The 21,258-nt window shown below is 38.0% G+C and overlaps 1 protein-coding gene across 6 annotated transcripts in view; it reads left to right on the top strand.

Annotated features, from left to right (window-relative positions):
- The first annotated feature begins 3,055 nt into the window (after positions 1-3,055).
- Positions 3,056-21,258, top strand: part of apba2b (amyloid beta precursor protein binding family A member 2b) — an 86,024-nt gene continuing 67,821 nt past the window's right edge. For 3 of the 6 annotated variants that reach the window (XM_088077131.1, XM_088077140.1, XM_088077112.1), the window contains exons 1-2: positions 3,056-3,191; positions 4,579-4,806. The gene's annotated coding sequence lies outside the window, so the exon portion shown is untranslated. Of the gene's footprint in view, positions 3,192-4,578; positions 4,807-8,018; positions 8,156-21,258 lie in introns of all 6 variants that reach the window. The other 3 variants (XM_088077121.1, XM_088077127.1, XM_088077136.1) reach the window with 3 other exon arrangements.

Here is a 21,258-nt window from a genome sequence, read left to right as displayed (position 1 = left end):
TCAAATAAAGAAATAGGATTTTTGGCACTACGGGATGACTTTTTTTTTCTTTGGCAACTATCATTTTTTTTCCAAATCATGTAAAGATTCGTTGGCATTCTATTATTTAAAATGGCTTGAAAAATAGTGCATTAAGCTGCCATAAATTCCCCTGGTGGCGAGTGTCCCCCAGACCCCTCGAGGTTTGGGCTGAAGCTTATAAAGTATGTGTAATATGTGTAATATATGATCTGAAGGAAATTTACATTGATGTCAGCAGTTCAACAGCAGAGTTGTGCCTTGCAACACTATTTCACTCAAATATCCGCACATATAAATCTCACCAACATTTAAAATCTACCCTCATAAATTTTCATTAAGTCTCAGTCACCAAAGTGGTTTGAAAAGTGTGAGATCTAAGATAAAACCAACAGATCTATAATATGTGACCTGCGGTGAACTGTGCTGAAAGAAAAATCATGCAAATGCAGAAGAATTTCAACTATTGAGCGAAAGCTGTGAGACAAGAGATTGTTCTCTGATGAAAAGAAAACCAGTGTTTAAAAGCTCAGCGAGCTGGTTCAATATCACAGCTGCAAAAAAAGAGCAGCTTCAGTGAGGGTGTGATAAGAGGCTTAGAGAGTACACACAGGTCAGTGCTGTCAATCAAGCCACTGTTTCAGTGGCTTACTGAGGGGTCATATTAATGTGCGCTCTGCCATGACACTAGTTTATCCAGAGAGGCTAACAGAAACATGCCACTGAGTCTTCTACACAAAAAGAACAGGTACATATCATGCTATAACTTTTTAAAAATCATTTTGCTTCTGTGTGAATGTTGTTTTTTTCCAATAAAAATATTTTAAAAATGAAATGGAAAATAATTGTTTATCATACTGAACAAAACAATTGAAAATTTTTCAACAACCCACGAACAAAAAATAATTAATTAATTACTCTACTTGACTGTCACAGTTAATGATACACAGTCTACCATCTGAAAGCATGTAAAATAACAGGGGTTTGTTTTGAAAAAAAATGATCATGGACAATTATCACTGAATGATTTTGTTGTTGTTTTATCACTATTCAGTGTTAAATCATATATTTGCATTATGCCAGGTCAATTATCTAATCAGTAACTTTTTGTCTTGGAGTTGGAATTTACTGCTTTTAATAATGAAGGTATGCAGCTCTTATTGCACCTCAGGGTCATCACTCTTTGAATTGCCACTGAAAAGATTTAACCCAATGTGTTAATTTCACAGAATTTTGTTCTTGTCTTCTTGCAAGTTTGGGCTGTGGACAGAAATTGTCTCTGATGTGGGAAAATTAAAACATTTATTTAACGAATTAAGTTATCTGAGAACAGATGGCCAGTTGTTAAGATGTGTAAGATGTGTGTGTAACAACAAACACAACAGTTACAGGATAAAATCATGTGACAAAACAAAATGTTGAGTTCTGTAAACATGCTCAATTTATTAATTTAATTTAGCATTCTCAACCCGATTGCCAGATTATATATTACTATTTTTTTTTTTTAAATGTCGAGTGAGAACCAATTCTCTGTTGTTGAAATAATGTTGCCTCACAAAGGGATTAAGTTTGGTGCTTTAATGCATTTGTGGATTTAATGTGTCATATTTTAGCCCTGTCCATCTGTGATGCACCTCATTCAGCTGTAATGTTCAGACATGGCCACAGAGTGGCAGTAACGTCCTGCATGTCACACCTGAGGCACATGAGAGGGAATCTTTCTTGAGATTTAACTAAATTTAATTTATATGACAACAAATGAAAAAAAAATCTATGCATGGATAAAATAATAAAGCCCTGGGCTAATCCATTGTGACTGATACAGTTTGAAACAGAGATAATGAATTTATTAACAAATAACCTCCAAAATTAAAACCATTACATGTATTTTCAGAAACATTGTAACTGTGGATAAAGCACAACCTCATGGCGAACAGTTTTCTTTAAAGAAGATAGAAGTCCAATGAAAACTAAACTCATTGCTGTATCATATTGCATTTTAAAATGTCTCTGACCACCACAAATTTCATTCACCTCTTTTGTGCTGGAATGAACAGAAAAAATGTGATATTCAGAAGTTAAATATTTTAAAACCTGCTGCACAGATATCACTTGAAGCAAGAATATATGTTTTTTTTGTGATCTTTCAAAAATTCCTACAGATATTTTTACAAAGCTCACTGCTGGCTTAAAGACATATTCAGATTCCTCAAAGAAGTTTCAAAGAGCCTGCACACCCACACAGGTGATATCAATTATTCTGACTGATAGACTCCGGCTCAGTGGGGAGCTGTGTTGGGGATTACATTGAGTTTCCAGACTCAACTTACCAATAGTAGTCTAATGATGAAGGTCAAAATTGCACAGTTCTGGGCAGTGGTATAATGTAATGAAGTAATAATGCTTTGATACAGTTCTGGAGTATTTTTTGAGTATTTGTACTTGAGTTTCTATTTATCACTGTCAACTTTTACTTTAACAACACTGCATTTTCTTAATAAAATGTATAGTTTTACTCCTTTACAAAGCACTGCATTTTAGTTACTTTCTACAAAATAAGGGAAGAACTGAGAAAGAGAGGAAGGGCTGGACAGACGAATGAAGGAATGGGAGGAAGAGAAAAACTGGATTTTGCTCTTTAAATTCTTTAAGTTCTAAAAACAAAAACACCTTGTTTTATTTCAAACGCAATGTATGCTCTATTTTTTAGGTGATGTATGTAATGAGGAAATAAACTTGCACCTTTTTTTACTTTAAATTTTTAAGTGAATTTAATAAAGTGCATGTATGTTTGTTAAAGAAAAGAAAATCTAATCAAGTAAGTTGACACACATATGACTGAGAAATCCGACCTCTGAACTCTTTGTAAAAGTAGCCTAACATTTTTTCTAACATTTCCTATATTTGAGAAAAAAGAGAAATATGTTTGCATTTTCTTTTCCATGAACGCTACATAAAATTTAAAAATAAAATTGAAGAGAAAGCCAAAAACTAATAAGAAAAAAACAAAACAAAACACGTTTTATGTTGTGCAATCGACAAGAGTCACTTCCGGCTGTCATCTTGTGTGGGAGGGTTGGACATGGTTGTAGGGATGCGTTGTATAAAATAATATGCGTTATTTTTTTTTGGCTGTGGGATATTTTTCTCTTTCTGGTATCTTTAACAAATGGGTGAGTGTCAAAAGAAAAACTTTTGCGGCATTCGTTAAAGTTTGGCTTGTTGTTAGCGGCTCCGGTGCACGGGCTGTGCTGTAGCTAACGATAGCTAGTTATCTGATGGTTTAGCTAATGCTAACGCACGTAAATGTCAATGCAGCATTAGCATTAGCATTAGCTTTAGCATTAGCATTAGCAGGTTTCTTGTGATTGAGCCGGCTGTTGTGGTCTGTTTGACGCCCACTGCGACTGTTAGCCTTATACTATATTTGTTATAGTTTCATTATCAATACTGATTATCTTATTATACTATAACTGTTTTTCCCCATACCCCTGTCGCCTAATGTGCTTGCTCTGGTTGGGAAATCGTTTGAATTTTGAAGTAAAAACAATTAAAAACACTAGAAGATAACATTTATTATGATTTGGCACTATATGTACAATCAATACATCAGTGAAAATCAACTTCAATCGAAACATTTAACACAATAAAATAAAATTAGCTGTAGTTAAACTGTTAGCTTACAGTGGTGGTATGTAACTAAGTCCATTTACTCAAGTACTGAACTCTAGTACAAATATTAAGGTACTTGTACTTAACTTTAGTGTTTTCTTTTCATGACACTTTATACTTTGTATTGTACTTTTTACTTTACTACATTTATCTTAACACTTTTGTTACTTTACAAATTAAGATTTTGCATTAAAGTCACAAGAAGAGTTTATAAAATATGTTTTGTTACAAATTAAATTACTTAATAGTTAATAACTGTATGGCTGCAATGATTAGTTAATTAATCAATGAGTTGGTTGACAGAAAATTAATTGACAACTGTTTTGTTCTTCAGACTTAAGTCAATATTTGGTGTAAAACATAGCATCATACCACCAAAAGGTAAGTCAAAAAATCAATACTGAGGTTTGAATATGTCTTGAATGCAATCTGGTGTAAATACATCAGAAGATTAGTATTGTAAAAGTATAGTACTGTAGTATTGTCTGCCCAAAAGAGTTAAAGACATACGAAGTGGAAAGGGAGTTCACAGTACACACTTCATCTTTACCCTGTTGAAGTTGTTTTATTCTAAAATATTTGCGTTTTAAAAATTGTAATCATATTTCCTGCATGTTCTGGCTGTATTTTAATAAGGGGAACATGGCCATGCTAAAATAACAAAGTTTAAGGTGACCTAAGACATTTGCACAGTACTTCAGCGTTAACTAAATACAGCAAACAAACAAACAAACAAACAAAACAACAACAAAATGTGGGCTACAATAGCGTTGTTTTAATGTAGTCTAATAGTAGTTTATCTTTTAATACTGCCGGCAGGTCTCTGTTACATTTCCCTTAACGTTAATGAGTAAAGTAACGCCTGAGTAACGGATACTCTTTGTCTAGTAACGGAGCTCGCGCTGATCGGGTGGGGTAGCTGGCTCTCGTGCAAGCGACCAGACAACTGCAGTGGGCTCATTCTGCGTTATACTCGTTCCGGGGCGCCGCTGTCAGGCACGGTGCTCCGTACGCTTTCTGTCGGTGAAACACACACCGAGTGATGCGCGACCAGCCAGCACCATCCCTCACAAACCCCAAGCGGAGGTGACTTGATCAGCATATGATATTCTCCAGGTAAGACATTTTTTTATAAACATAAATCATCGTTAAACATCGATTAACCCCGCTCTGTCAGCGAGGCTGTAGTCCTCCAAGGCATCCGGAGGAGCGGAGGATGCTGATCTGCTCAGCCTGTGGATTTGTCCTCAGCATCAGTGTTAACAACAGGGCGGTGAGCTTTGACGCTTTCTTGTTTTAAAAGTCTGGCATTTAATCCAGACACTGTTCACTTCTCTTTTGCAACTAAACGGCTGGAGCTGTTACCACGTCTGTTCACACATAATGCTACAATTATCGGTGATTCAGCCGTGCCCAGCCTAGTCTACGCCTAAAATTATCGATTGTAGTTATATTGCTATAGGCCTGTAGTGTTTCACGAGATGCGGAAGGTCATTATTTTTTTTTGATGTCCATAATGGTCCAATTCCTTTCCTGCATCATTTTATTAAACAGTACCTCAGGCATGTGAGGAGATCTCTTTGTGGAAATGGCTAATTCCAACCCTGATATCTACTCATTTTCTTTAATATACACCCTACTACCCCATACTTGTCTAACATTTGAATGATTCAGTTCCTCCCATCTTTGGTGCTCACAAGATTAACCCTTGGAAACCTGAGCTCACTGACTTGATTTCTTTAAAAACATGGGAAGAAGGTGATGAGTAAGCTTTGAAATGGCCCAAAATTGAGCAAGAAATTAGTAAAAGGTTACAAGAAAATTACATAAAAATAAGCAAAAGAGAGAAGAAAAGAAAAGTGTTATTTATATGTATATGTTAATTTTTAAATTAAAAACAATGGTAAATATAGTTTTCTGGACATTTTTCACTATTTTCTTTTAGATAATATTATAAAACTTACAGCTAATTTTCTGGTCATTTCCTTGTCACCTTTTACTCACCTTTTTTTTTATTTGCAATTTGCAGTTTGCTGGACTTTTTTTGCCAAGTTGCTCATTATGTTTTTTCCATGAAGGAAATCAGCAATTTTCTTTTGGTTTCAGAGGTTTAAATGCTTGTGAAAAATGATTGTGCACAAGAAAACAGATGTCTATCCAGGTGTTAAAGGGATAAAGTTTAAAACCGTGTGAGGTACATTACACTCCTACATCTGAGTCCATTGCTTTACCTTTTCTGAAAGTACAAGTTGTTTGAGAGCTAAATGTTAATGTTTTGGGGGTATTTGGTGGAGGACTTGTGTATCCTTAAGTGGCTGCACCACTCTGTGCCAGTCCCGGCCACAGGGGAGGGCATTGCTGACAGGCGTTGTGTCTGGCTGTCCATTGTTTAGAGAGAGCAGGGAACAGGCTCGCAATGTCTGCTTTGCTATTTTATGTCCTTAGCATCTGTCTTCACCCAGTCATGCAGAATGCATTTCAGTAGCCGTCGTCCACTTGTGTGATTACTTTGGGCTGTTTGATGTTTATAGGAGAAGTCGTGTTAGTTTCTAACCCAACAGCAATATTGTCCCTGGAGTCGATGGAACAGTGGCATAGACCATTCAATACGTGTTAAAGTTGCATTAGGTTAATAACAGCAATGAAAGCCTTGTAGGTTTTATTGTAATACAGTATAGCCAAAGTCTTTAAGACTTTCATTAAAGGGATATTTTGCCAATTTTCAACCAGCCTTGAATCAAAACAATGTGGGTAGTATGTGTAGATGAACTGTGGTAAACGTCCTTCCATCTAACCAGTGCCTGGGTATCCCTCCTGCCCCCCAGCGAAACTCCTCCAAACTACATAATTTACATAATTTGGAAGAGTTTCGCTGACCCTTGGGGCTGTTGCTCAAACTATAAGCTGTATCACATTTGCATATTGCCCACTAACCTGGCTGCTGCCAACACATAAAGTAGGGGTCGGCAAGTAAGTTTGGCCTCAGCCCAGTGTTGGCCCGCACACGGACTACACACGGACTAGTCCAAATTCCGTCAGGTGCGTAGGATTCTGGTAGTTGTAGGTTTTCGACCTCTTGAGTCGATGCATCCTTTTTCTCTGTTTTCTGGGGTCATGTAGCACCAGTTTCAAAAGAATTTGTGTTGTTCTGCTGCATAGATGTCCTAGTTTTGTGTGAGGGTGTCCTTTATATTGGTAAAATAGTTAAAATATTCGGTCATATGACAAATGATTCAAAATGATACGATCAGGTTGCCCCGGTAATCCATGATAATAGGATCAACATTACAGAACAGAAAAAGCAATTCTATTCCAGTAAAATAAAATAAAAAGTATACATTTGGTTAGTAGTTTGCTGAGATTGAGGAAAAGAACGTCTGTGATTAAAAACATTAGAAATAACGAACCAAATAGCCAAAAAACCCAACAATCAATCACATCTCATCCTTTATAATTGATTTTTAGTAGACATTAGGGATGTCCCGATCAGATACAAAGATCGTTATCGGGGCCCAATCAACACTTTTTATAATTGATTGGGAATAGTTATTTTGATCATGCACCCTGCCCGATCCTTTGTTTACGTCCACCGTCACATGAGTGTAGTAATCGGAGAGCACAATTTGTGGCAGATAATCAGGTTTTATTGTAATGCTTATACTCCAGTGAATGATTTTTTTCTGATGTTAAACTTAAGTTGAGAGCAGTTTCAGAAGACTAATTTTACCTTGTTTACTTTGTCAATTTGTTGAAAAATCAAATGCTGTCGGACTGATTTTAATGACTTTTAAGTACTTGAAGTGTGCACTATGCAGCTGTATTATCCAGATAAATGCAAGCACCAGATCAGGACTTGGTAATACTCAATATCAAATGACACGGATTGAGATCGGGGGCAAAAAACACTTGATCGGGACATCTCTGGTAGACTAGATATAGACATTTAGTGCTGTGTGACAACAAGAAGAAAGCTGATGAAATGTGGAAAAATATCAGTGTGTTTGTACAGTGGGGAGAAGGCGAACATGCAGAAAGAGAGGGAGGACAATGGCTGTGTTGCAGCTGTGAAGGAGGGTGATGGCCAGCGTTGTAAAGGAGAGTAATGCATGGCTATTAGAGAAAGTGAGGGGCCCCAAGAGAGCCATGATCAAAACCATATAAGGCCTTGGAGGATGCATGCAGCATGTTGACTTGTGATGTTGAAAATGGAGATACTAAGTTTTCCATCTTTTCCTCGAGTTCTCTGCTCACTTCTTCTGCACTGCCCTCTCTTTCACTCCCCTGCTTTGTCTCACCATCTCCGTGGCCTGGGATCGTTTTCTGTGTAGCACCTGCACTGAAGGACAAACGCCCACCCTGCAGCCTGCTGGGATCTTATTCATGCTGCAGCCAGAGGATACTAAATTGGACTCCGGGGGAGGGAAGAGAATAGGGCAGTAGCCTCCAGCCCTGCTGCACAAATTATGTAAGATAATAACTATTTGGAAATGTGTGATTATATTATTAGCTAACAAGAAAATTGATCTAAGAGGACTTGTTACAAGGCTCGCCTAAGCTAAAATATTCCTTTAGCAGCTTTCGTATTGTCCGTGGCAGTGCCACAGGGAAATCAGTTAGTATTATGTAATTTATAATATCTTCTTAAAAGCTTTACTCTCTAAACTATGGATCTGACATACCAAACATTTATGTTCTCTACTCCTTTCATAACATTGATGTGGGCAGAGGCACAGTAACCAGGAACTATTATGCCCTTTGGCAAAAACAAAAGATTCTATGATAATAAAAACCTATAGCCTGGATGGGGCTACAAGGTGGGTGTTGATTTTCATGTTGCATAAAACCGTTAGAAAGCCAAAAAGGCAATTGAACGATGATTTATGATGAGGCTTTTGTGAGGTAAGTGGTGCTGCAGTGTTGTTACAGACAACTGTATTGCTGTAGAAAAGCAGCAATGTGTGAGCAATTTAGTGAGCAAATATTCTGTTGGAGCATGTAGAGGACGGGCTGTGAACCATGCTGATACTGTGTGTTTAACTAGCAAACAGAGACATGCTGAGGAATGACAGATGAGGTGGGCTATGTGTAATTTATGCCTTATAGGGCTTATAGGTTAATCCACTGCAAATAAATATATATGAATATAATTTTTTACCTGTTTACTTAACCCTTTGAAACCAGGATTGACATCTGTTTTTTTGTGCTGCGTTCAGATGCCTTTTAGAAGCTGTTTAATCTTTAAAACCTGAGCAAATTAATTTGTTTACCTACCTATTGTAGGCAATGAGCAACTTGGCAAAAATGTCTCACGTATTGCAAGAAGGAACAAGAAAATCACCTGAAATTTTTTTTTTTTTTAAGGGGAGAAAAAGTAATAGGAAAAAATGTCTAGAAAACTATATTCATAATTATTATAATTATATGTTTCATAACAGTGGAAAGGAAAGAAAAAACAAAGCAGCAAATCCTTGTTTTTGAAATGCTTGGACCAGGAAATCTGTGGCATTTTTCTTGATGCATAATTAAAACAACAGTTGTTGTTCAATAATTTACTGTTGCCTATCTAATTGAATGACTGTGTCAGCACTATTTTAGACTTCAGAGTTAGTATCTACAAACAGAAGCACTTTTTACACGGATACCTTGCAATAAGGCTGCAACAAAGACGCTTCATTATGCCGCCTTTGCTTTTTTTTTCAACAGAGCCAAATAATGCAGGCATAATGCAGTCCCAGAATGTGATTTTAGATAGCATGCTGGCGTTCCAGAGCAAAGAGGTGTGATGGGTGAGACATGTAACACAACAACATTGGCCTCTAGTGTGACATATAACGTATACGTTGGCAGCACTTTCTTAACAATAACAATGACATAGTATGACAATAACAATGACATAATATGACAATAACAATCATTTACTGTCCCTGTCACATGGTGGTTTATCTCGTCCTCTGCTCCGTGGATAAGGAGCTCTTGGATCTAATTATCTCCCCATTTAGCAGACATTTTTGGCTGCTGTTCCTCTTCTTTAGTCAGCTGCTAATTGCTTCTAGCTTGTTTTTAAAGCTCCCAGTGGTGTGTCGCACACATAACATGATGTCAAAACACCACACCCATCCCATAAATGGTCCCGTGCTGCTGGCTGTTCCTTATAAACAGATGTAGACTCTGCGCTGTTACTACCTCCTCTGTTGACTTTAAGGGGAGACAATAAGGGGAGCATCAGGATTTAAAGTGATGATGATATCAGGAAACTTTTTTTTTTTTTTGCACTTCAGCGTGTGCAGACTCATTAGGTTGTTTTTATATTAATGTAGGGTTTATTGCTGTGAATCAGACAAGGCTCCTCTATTCCCGTAAGACCACTACGGCTGCTGTCATAATGTCCTAAAGTTGTTCCATTATTCACTATCTGACATCATCACTACAGTCAGCCTCTCTGCTGCTCATATTCACAAGCTGTACCACGTGATCTGTACAATATTATAGAGATCAGATACACATGAATAATATACATGATTTTTTAAATATATTAATTGTAATTGAGTCTCACATGTCTGACTCACTTTAATTTTTGTACAATTACTTCTTAAACAAAGGTCTTATATTCCCATACAGGACTCTTCTCCTGAATCTGATCATCATGTCTTTGTTGGCTCTTCTGTGGATTCAGATGCAGATAGAAAAAAATCTTAACATTTTCTACTGTTGTAAAATTTTGACAATTGTGCAGCCTTTGGCAGTGGTATAGTGCGTGCTCTTGGAGTGCTGTGTGGCTTTAAGTTGCAGTTAGTCACATCAGGCTTAATTCAGAATAAAACCTAGGCAAAAACGTTGTAATGGCCAGCTGGAGTGGTCAATAGTGAGAAATAATTTAGAGCTGACAGAAGCATTTCCACCTCTACTTGTACTGATTAAAAATATGCTGAACGTTTCTATCCCTACTGGTTGTTTCATAAGGTTATTTGAAATAACACTGTAACCTAATATTTTTACAGAATATGTACTTTGATTCATCATCTTCTTCTGCACAGCTTTGCTGGCTGTTCTGTTTGCACTGTAAGGACTTAAATCTTTTGGTTTTCAGCTTGCCTGCAGCTGTTTTGTTTTTACTCTTTCCTCAGCGTTCATAGACTAATCACAGTTCACTGTTCATCACAAGATGACATCGTTTTCTGGTTCACACGTGGGCTTGATTGCACCATTAAAACTTAGTCAGAGTTGCAAGGATAACTGACTCACCATTGCATATCAGATGATGATGTTGCTCTTAAGATATATTCACATTGTATTTTCAATTTGACATTCATCTACAGTTAACCTTTTGTATTCAAATTTGTATTCAGTGACCATGGCACAGTATATCAATGTGATGCTGGATTGAATCATTTTTGTAAGCTTGAGCAATCTGACGTAGATATTGTTTAAGTTTTGTCTCTAAGTGACATCTAAAGGATTGCCATACTATAACCATACAAAAAGCCAGACTGTATAATATTTGCAGTCAGTTGTCTCTAAATAAAGCATGAATATCCTAAAGGAGATGGGTCAGCCCTTGTTGTCTGGCTCTTGACTTCGTTCTAGTATCACACACATGAATATGACAGCCATATCAGTGTTACTCAAGTTGTTTTGACAGCGCTGTCTTATTCGATTTCAGTTTTTCCTTGAAAGTGTGATCTGTGTATCTGCCTCTGTTATGCTTTCTTCTAAACCCGCACTAGAGTGCTTTGATTCAGAAACAAAGCTGTCCCCCATAGCTTTCATCCACTGGATACTATCGATCTAAAGTGGCTTGATCGGTCTTTGAGAGGCCAAGCGTTATTCTCGATGAAGTGTTGACCTTCGGCTCAGGGGTATATCGTGCTACTATTGCTCTACTGCTCTTCGCTACCAGGGAAAGGAAACATGCAGAAATTTGGGTCACGCTCTGTGCCAGGCATGGTGAAGGAGGTAATGTTTCGACATTTGTGACAGTTCTCAAAATGTGAGTCTTTGATTTGTTGTTTGAACTGATGGTGCGGGTGGTGAATAGTTAGTAAAGTCACTTTTCCATTCAAAGACAAAGGAGAAGATTATCTCAGCTGTGTTAGTGTTAGTGCTGCAAGATAACTTCCACAGAGGCTGTCTTTGCAATGTAATGCTTTTCTTTCGATATCTTTTCCCCTCACTGTCAGTAACGAGTCTTTGTCCTGCTTCTCTGGTCCTGCTGTAAAATCCATTAAAGTTTGAGAAGTTAGTCTTCAGAATTCATCAAACACTTGTCTTTACTCCCCTGACATTCTTCAACACATCAACGACCTGCACCTTCAGGTAATCAATATCAAGCAGCGATGAGTTCAGGCATGAAAAGGTTTGTCAGAGATGTTGCTGGCCAGCAGGATGTGTCGTTTACACTTTCCTGAGTGTCACAATGATACCATATTTAGTCAAGTGTGTAGGTCAAGGCCACATCGTCTCAAGCACGTGGTCTTCAAAACATACTGGTTCACTAAATCGCTTTTGATTCGTCTCCTACTAAACAAATATGATATTATCATCACTGCTACCTTAAATACATCATTGCTTCCAGGCATGCAGTTGACCTTTTTTTTTGACTGCTGCTGGTGACAGTTTTATTAGAGGGAATTTTATAGGGCTGCCCCTAAAATGTTGGAGATTTGAATCATCAGTTGGAGACCCCTTAGTCGAGATTGCTTCAAATCGAGCAGTCATTTTGTTAATATTTTGGAGTCACTGTGCTGTGCAGTGTACTTTAGGGGACATTGAAGAGCGGAGATTTTGGAGCGGAGGGAGTGCTCTTGACTTTCATAATGCTCTTTGGTACAGGCTGATGTGTAGATGCAGGTAGCGGCACAGAGGAGGAGAGGCTCTAAGATAACATTAACTTTGCTTTTCTGCTTAGAAGTGGTAAATTTACTTATAGCAAGTAAATACAATACAGTCTCTTTTGACATCTAGCGTCGGTGTAAAGTTTTGTTGCACACTGCTGATCCACTGTTAGAACTTTTAGATTGTTTACTGTATTACAAAACTTGCAGCTGACACATTGAACTTCCCACTGATCCTTTCTTCATTTTAAAACTTTGTATGAAAGGTATATCAGGTGGCTCAGTGGACAGAGCAGGCGCCCAATGTAAAGAGGCTGTGTCCTCGCTGCAGCGGCCGTGGGTTCGATTCTGGCCTCGGCCCTTTGCTGCACGTTGCCCCCTCTCTCCCCCTTTCACGCTTAATATTTCTGATCAACTAAAGGCATAAAAGCCCCGCAAAAAATCTTTATATGGAAAAACAAAACATCAAATATTCATACTGAACAACCAAATCTGATTTGACTGACGTAATTCAACCCTAGAATTAAATTCAAAGTTATTCTTCAAAAAAGAAAGTTGCCTTGAAATCAGTAACATGTAAGCATGTCTTTACAAGTGAGATATATTGGTGTAACAAAAAAGTTAATTCCCTTGAATTACATACCTGCATATTTGTACATTATCATGTTGTCCTGCTCTGTGTGGCGAGCAGCAGCTTTGTCAAGTTGTATTGTGTGTTTTTGTATTATGTCTCTGCAAGTTTTATCTGACTCCCCCTCAGTCATACAGCAGCTTTTTCAGTCATAAACCACCTTTGCTCAAAGAACATGTTTTTAACTGACCTACTGTTGCACATAGGGACATTTATATGAAATATGTTTATTAAGATACATGTAACCAACACATCTTTTAAGCTGTCTACTTTGCCACTTTGCATCCTCCTTCACAATAGAAATAGAAAGTTAGTTTAGGGTTAGCAATATTGAAACTGGACAAGGGGATGTCATCTAAACATAATATGAACCGTACTTCATGGTACTACAGGAAGAACATGTTCTTTTATGCTATTCCCTTCTCAAATTTATGAATAATGAGTCTGTGAATACTGTCGTTTAAACCGCAGATCATTTTTTCCAAGTGCGGTGGTGTCCCCTAGAATCAATGAGGTGATGCGTACACATCATTTCACCTCTCTTTATGGCATTAGCATGTAAATGAGTCCAAATCAGCTTCACACTCCGTGACTAAATCAGGTCACATTGGGAGGAAAGCAAAATGGCTAAGAAAGAAAGAAAGTGAGAGAGAGAAAGAACGAAAGAAACCCTTCTCCCACAGTGCTTGGTGAAAAAGAAACCCATTCATAGCTGCATTAATCATGGGTGGCACTCTCACCCAGAGAGGGAGAGAGAGAGAGAGAAGCATTGAAACAGCATTATTCGTTAACTGGATCTGTCTGAATCAGTCTGCTTTCCCTTCACAGTTGTGTTCTCTGTGATCTAGCTCAGTATTTAAAACATCTGACTCTAGTTAGGTCCAGCTTTGAACATGCGTAGATAACTTTAGTTAAGCATAACTACAGTTCGGGGGTTTATTTGACATCTGTAATGATATTTTGTTGGCTGGGAAAGCAGAGAGAGTACAGTTTTGCCAGACAGGCTAATTAACTTAATGTTCATAGCCTTTACTGTTGCTACAATTTGGTAACGAGATGAATAGCAACAGATATTAAATTAAATATGCAGCTGTTCTCTCTGTAGATTTTTTTCCAGAGATTGGAGTTTCTTTTGTGAAAGCAACATCTGGTCTATTTTCTCAGACTTGGAGTCGATGGGCTTTTGAATGGACTTTTGTTTAGAAGTCTGAAATAAGGTCTGGGGTTGACACAAGCCTAAGATATTTTCATGTTTTTTTTTTCTACAACATAAAATACATCCATACCCCACAGGTAAATTTCAAAGCTTTACTGTGTCTTAAAAAAGGCGATTGCTTAATAAGAATACAGAGTGTCATCGCACTAAACACAGCTCTACAACCTCATTCTGGTAGTGACGGTGAGTTATGCAACAGTGGTGTAGTTTGTTTATAGCGATTGCATATGCTTCAAAAATATAAAAAAGTTATGTTTAGTTGTGAAGATTATCTTGCAGAAAAAAACATATATCATAAACTTTAGTATGCCACATAGCTTTTATTTTCTGCAGTAATTTAAAATCTAATGAAAAAATCCCATTGGCTTTTTGTTCTTGGTCAAGGGAACTAGAGCGACCAACTTCAATGTTGGTCTACAAAAAAAAACCATCATCACCCCAGCACTGTTTTTACAATCCCAGCAATACACTTTGTGACAAATAAACACATCTTTCCATGTAAAACTTGGGGTGCCTCTCTAAAAAATAAAAAAAGCGCAAGAAAATACTGAATATTCAATAAAAGATGGTTTAGTTTCAGAGCTTACTGTGTTTTAAGTATCTTATCAGTATGGAACTGGCTCCAAAATAGTACCCAAACCCAATATATATTTAAATAACGGGTTTGGGTACTACTTCTATGTTACAAGACAACAGGGTGCAAGAACATGAAAAATATAAACCATAAAGCTTCAAGCAGCAGTCCAGGGCACCAAGCCAGAGTGTATCTACCAAAATAGATCTCATATACAGAGAGGACATGCCAGTACTGAGAGTACATGCTGCAGGAGGTTTGCCAGGTGTTGTTCACATGATCATGAAGCCCATAGAAATGCACATTATTGTATTTACTGATACATGTGCAGTAGTCTTTCACAAAGGCCTTCTGTTTCCTAACAGCCATTGCTACTCTCACCTACCACCATAAAATTACTCTATTATCTGTCAAAACAGATGGAACAGGTTTCGGTCCTTTTTAGTGACACCTTTACCCTTGATTCTTACAGATTCATTTATGATTTAGAGTCATAGCCATTTTGGTGACATTTTAATCAATGAGGTACTCAGCAGTTTCCCCACCTAAGTGTTATGCACTGCATTTCTTTGCTTCAGCTGTTTGTTTTCCTTAGAGTTACCGGCATGTATTTTGCAAACTTTAAGTCTGAGTGTTCTTGCACATGTTTGCATGCATTTCACATGTAGCATAAGGTAGATTTCTTCATTTGTCACTTTGGATAAGTATCAGTCTTCCTCCAGAATTGGCCCTTTTATGTTGTAAGACTGAGATTTATGCATACAAAAGCAAAGATGCAGGTATTTTACATGTGATCTTATTAGAAAACCTTGAATTTCAAAAGAACTAACCTCAGCAAACAGTTGGCGTTGTTAGTTTGTCGGGATGCCTGTGTGTGTGTGGGTTAGTGCTCGTGTATTTATGCATGACCTTAATATAACCATTTTAACAACCCTCCTGCTGCGTTATGAGTCATAACAGGACTCCTCTCCCTCGGTATGCTGTCACTTATGTCATTACTTGAGCTTAAGATGCATTCACCAAGCCCGCTCATTAGCTACCGCATTTGTTCGAGGAGCCGCATGACATTAGCATTTAGATGTGCAGAGAGCTTCACCTGCTGCTGTCATTGTTGGGATGCGCAGACAAATTCACATCTGGTGAATTTCTTGACAGTGAGAACAGTGAGAGATTGCTGCTGTTTGAAGAAACAGTGTTGTCTATAGGTCCAGAGGTAAATGTGTTTACATATACAGTGTAGCACGCTGTTGTTATTCAAGCATGGCGAATGTAAATCAGGCTGAATCTTGAATTGCTTTGGTGTACCAGCCTGTGGGCCATTATTTCTATAGTCAGACATGTTTGTTGGTTGACAACATCGATGATTGTTTATCATTTGTGTGATAAAGCTGATGGAGAGCAACCAGATGGTTGTTTTATCTACAATGTGAGACTTGCTCAGAGAGGAGCAGGGAAAGAGGGGAACACACTGATAGAAAAATAAAAGGCCAAGAAGGGGAAAACAGTGGGGCTGTCCTCTGAAAGTCAACGAGTTGAATCATCAGTTGGAGACCCCTTCGTCGACGAAGATGCTTCAAGTCAAGCAGTCACTTTTTGTCGGTCAGTGTGCCGTATACTTCGGGGAATGTTTTGGTCCTGAGATTTAACTGCAGAGTGACTAACTTGGCTCGTTAACTATGATACCGTGTTCAAACTCCCAAACTTGATATGGAAAAAAAGTCATGAAGAGTTGAGTATTTTGCATGGCAAAAACATGTTAAGCAACAGAATGGATGTTTTATTCAACGTATACATTTTTTACTGAAACTATTTATTTTCATGTTACCACTTTATTATCACCAACATTTTGATTAGTAACTATTTTAATGACATTTTTTCTCAGTAAACATTGATGATTACAATTACATTTATTTTGTAATTTAAGTCCTGTAACTAGTTACTCCACACAAATGCCAATGTGGATGTGCCGAAATCTGCAGTTCCTTGAATGGCCTCTTGAGGCTGGCTCCGACACAGATTAAATCCTCATAGACTCTCATATTGAAATACACAACATCCCAGCAGAAATAAACATGTTTACAGCCGGAGACAAAAAAATGGTGTTGGTCTCTATACAACACCCATGGGGTGAATTTTTTTATTGCTTACTTATTGACATTTTATTAAGGCCAAAAGTTACGCAAAATTGAGGGTAGGGCCGCTTTAGTGACAGGCTATTTGTGAGACAACGCCATAGTCTGTGGGTCAGATCAGAACCCATTGGACAGATCTACCCCTCGCTCCTCCACAGCTCCAACCTCTCATTCAGATATGGTCACTGCTCCAAAAAAAACCAAGATGGGGACGGCGGAAATGTTGAACTTGAGTCTTCTTAACGGCAGTCCACAAACCAGTCGGTGACATCATGGTAGTTAAGTATTTATACAATCTATGCTCCACATAGAAGATTACATATTATTTTATTAGCATATTGTGTTTGATTGGGTTCCAGTTCTTTAAATAATTTCAAATGTAGTAAACACCTGAAAAAAAAAACATTTAATGACTCCACTTGAATGAGGAGTAGTTGTTGTAAGTTGCATTGCAACATTGACATGCTTGTGAATTTGTCGTAGAGCGAAGGCCTTCAGTTTCCATTTGTTATAACTGCTGTGACATCTGGGTGTGCCTCCACAACAGGTGACCTCAGAACCTCGGACTCCACGTTAGCATTTACCCTCTGACTAGAAGAAAGGTGGCAAGGTTTTCTGAGGATGGAGCCAGTCAAGCAGAGACTGATGTGCAGACATCTATCTATGCTGTCATGCTGTTCTGTGTTCTGCTGAAGGTTGAGAAAAAAATGTGATACCCCTGAACCTCAGTAACACATCAAAGACCAGACTCAGCAGGTGCATTTTTATGGCTGGCCCAAATCTTCCTCTTTGCTCTGCAGTGTTGTTATATAGGCCATCTTTCTATTGCTATTACTCACCTTATGGGTTACAGTATCAGCAGAAAAGATCCTATAGCACTTTAGCACTGTCAAAAAGCAGATATTGAGGATGTGCCTTCTATTTGTGGATCCATTCTGTTGTTTGTTGGACTACTGTACAGATACAACGTCAAATATGGCTGATATAACAATGCATCACGATATTACTAGGGCAGCTTCAGTGGTGATATATTTTAAGAAAGATCCGGGGGTGGAATTTAAAGTACTAAAATACTGAGTGCACAGTAGATAACACTTGAACGCTGTCAGAAAGTAATTTATTTTCCATCCATTTTTTTATTAGTTATCTAATTAATTCATGGAGAACACCAAATGTATGTATAAATCTATTCTATTATTTTATTGTTGTAAGTAAGTTGAATGAAAATCAGCACAGGAGCCGATAGGTCTGTATCTAGGTGGCTGCAGTGATTGTCTTAATGAGTGTCTTTACCTGAATGACAATATCAAGTAATTATTAGAGACTTGTTATTGAGCTGCATGTAAACATACACAGTGGCTCTGTGCTTTAAAAAACCCTCACTGCATGAGGAAGTGGAGGGATACTTTGATTGTAACTGATTTTTTATTTGATACTGACGATTTATTTTAAATGCTGCATTTATTTATTTACACACAAAAATTAGAGAACAAAGCAAAATACAGATATTTAATTAGGCAATATCACATGAGAGGGGCACATTTTATTTATAGGCACCTTTAAAAGCACTCAAGGACACCTTATAAGACACAGTTTAAAAGAAGCAGCAATGCATCCATAGATCATAAAGTCAAAAATCATTAATATACAGTAATAAGTTAGTATATTACCTTGACAAAGTAATTGTCATAAAAACAAGGTAAAATAAAAGTCATTACAATGAAATCATTATCAGTGCAAATCAAGATGTCACAATGTTAGTCTGTATTTAAGGAGCTGTTAATCAATTTGGGAATGACAGCAGGTTCCAATCCGTTTTGTTTTGGTTGTGGGCGTAACCTGCTATGTTGATTGGGGGTTGTGCCGTTGGGGGCTTAGTCTAAATAGCAGAAAGATCCAAATTGCCTTTTGCAACATGGCACATTTTTATGAGGCACTTTAAGCTATATAGATATTCAATTGTTTTCTTTTTCTAATTTAGGAAGCTTTTTCTGGTCTGCAAATTCTGATATCTTTAACAGCCCAACAGAAAAAGCACAAGTTTGGGGTATGTGATTCAGTAATTTCTCTGGTGTGCTGTGCATCTCTAGACTCATTAACAGACAACACTGAACATGTAGTACACTGCATACAACTAATTGGAGAAGCACTGCATCAAATAGTTTCACGTCCCTTCTGATTTGGTTCAGGAGGCATTATAAAGGTCAGAAATAGAGGTTCCACACCTCAGCAATAAGCTAAAAAACAGTCCATCGGTTTGGTCGGACTTGCTGAAATTGGAGTCGTCTATGCTGACCTCTCAGTCTGGGATGAGTTGAAGCTAGCTGAGCAATACTAATGAGAGAATTAATTTAGGTGGGTTTAAAAGACAGGGAATTTGAACATAACCACATGAGTTCTTGTGTCAGTGTTCACATAAGTACTTAATGACTTCCCTGTCATGATGTTGTACACACTATTATGCACCATATTCTAAACTTGAAGAAGATGACTGGAATAATCTTTTGTTTGTTATGTTTCCCCTTAACAGTGACTGCTGAACAGCGCTCAGAGTAAAGCTGAAGGTCAGGACATCCTAACTGGACTGTTAGCAGCCAGCGGCTTGTTTATCTCTGCTCTGCCTCAGAGCCCACTCATTTCATCCTCTGTTCCATCTTTACGTGCCTCAGGTCTGTAATTCAGAAAGGAGAGCTTAGTTATTGCTCCGAGACAGGAGGTCACAACAGCATGGCAGCGAGCAACCTTGTAAAAATGTTGACGGGGTGTAAAATACCAGGGAACAGCTTATGCAGGGTTTTAGAATGAGCAGGGCACTGTAAGCTTTTGCCTGCATCAACATAGAAAGGAGGGAGGGAGGATGGACATCAATGCGGATAGATTTCCTGCTGGAGATGGACTCTGATGAGTTGAGATGTAGGTGTGCATACAAGTGTGTTGTGTTTCTGTATTTGCTAAATGTAGGTTAGCATTGAGACTTTTCCACTTTTTTCATTAGCAGGCCTTCTGTGTTTCATGTTCATACCAAAAAGCATTTCAACAACGGAAGTCATCATCACAATATATTTTCAAACATTACTACCATGGATTGTACAGAAAGATGGATAACCTGATAGTTCCCCAAAAGTGAAGCTAAAACATCTTGATCGTCCTCTGGTATCTGGCTGCAGTATTAGGTTATAAACCCCCACCCCTCCATGTTAGAGGATGGGACATGGGCTGAACTACATAATCAAAATATATGTCAAATGATATTCCTTCCAGTTATGATTTTTGCCATTTTATGTTGTTACTTTTACCCTGTTGTTTCTGCTCAATTTTGTTTTAGCTATTTATTCTCATAAAAAAGGGGGTGTAATCTCATGATTGACACCATGTTTTCCCATTAATAACCAAGGCTATGGCAGGCCACCATAGTCTAATTTGCCCCACCATCGTCAAGCGATATAAAAATATGTACTCCGTTGGGTTATTTATAGCCCAGTAGAGGCAGAGAAGAGCAGCAGAACTAAACCGTTCATTCTGCTTGGCCGAAAACCGACTTTCTCTTACAGAAACCAGCAAATACCTCCTCTCATCTATCAATTTGATCAGCTGTGAACGTATGAACAGATCAATTATCCACCAAATGAGTGACATCCAGCTGCATTCACGGACTGGCAAAAATATATTAGAGCAAGACCACAGAGTAGCGGTATCACTCTAAAAATCCCCTTCATTTAATAGCTCACTTTTTCAGTTTGGCAGTTTATAAAAACATATTTCTAGGTTCTTGGTGGGGCATCCCATCACACAGCAGCTTTTAGACATTCTTCTGCTGTTTGCCAGTGCAAAGGAAGCACCTAAGGCAGTACAAAGTCAATGGAGAGCTATGGATTGTTTTCTCCACAGGTGGGGATGGATTTAATGTGCTCTGTCTCTATAGTGCCGATTTAGGCGAGTGCCCAGGCGGGACCAAGAGTTGCAGATTTTGGCTCCAATTGACACCACCAGCACAAGATGGCAGCACCCAAATGCAGGATGTTTTGGTTTCATTTTGTACCATGGGAGTGGAAGTGTTGTCCATCTGTCTGTTATCGGTTTTCCACATTGCTCTCCCTCATTTAAAAATCCATAATCTATGAATACTCAGAAGTATCAGACACGAGATGTCTCCTACTTCACTCTGAAGTTCATTCAAGTGTATA

This window comes from Plectropomus leopardus, chromosome 1 (genome assembly GCF_026936395.1).
Source record: "Plectropomus leopardus strain MGB_pleo_1.0 chromosome 1, ASM2693639v1, whole genome shotgun sequence".
NCBI lineage: Eukaryota > Metazoa > Chordata > Actinopteri > Perciformes > Serranidae > Plectropomus > Plectropomus leopardus.
This window is presented reverse-complemented; position numbering and strand designations above follow the sequence as displayed.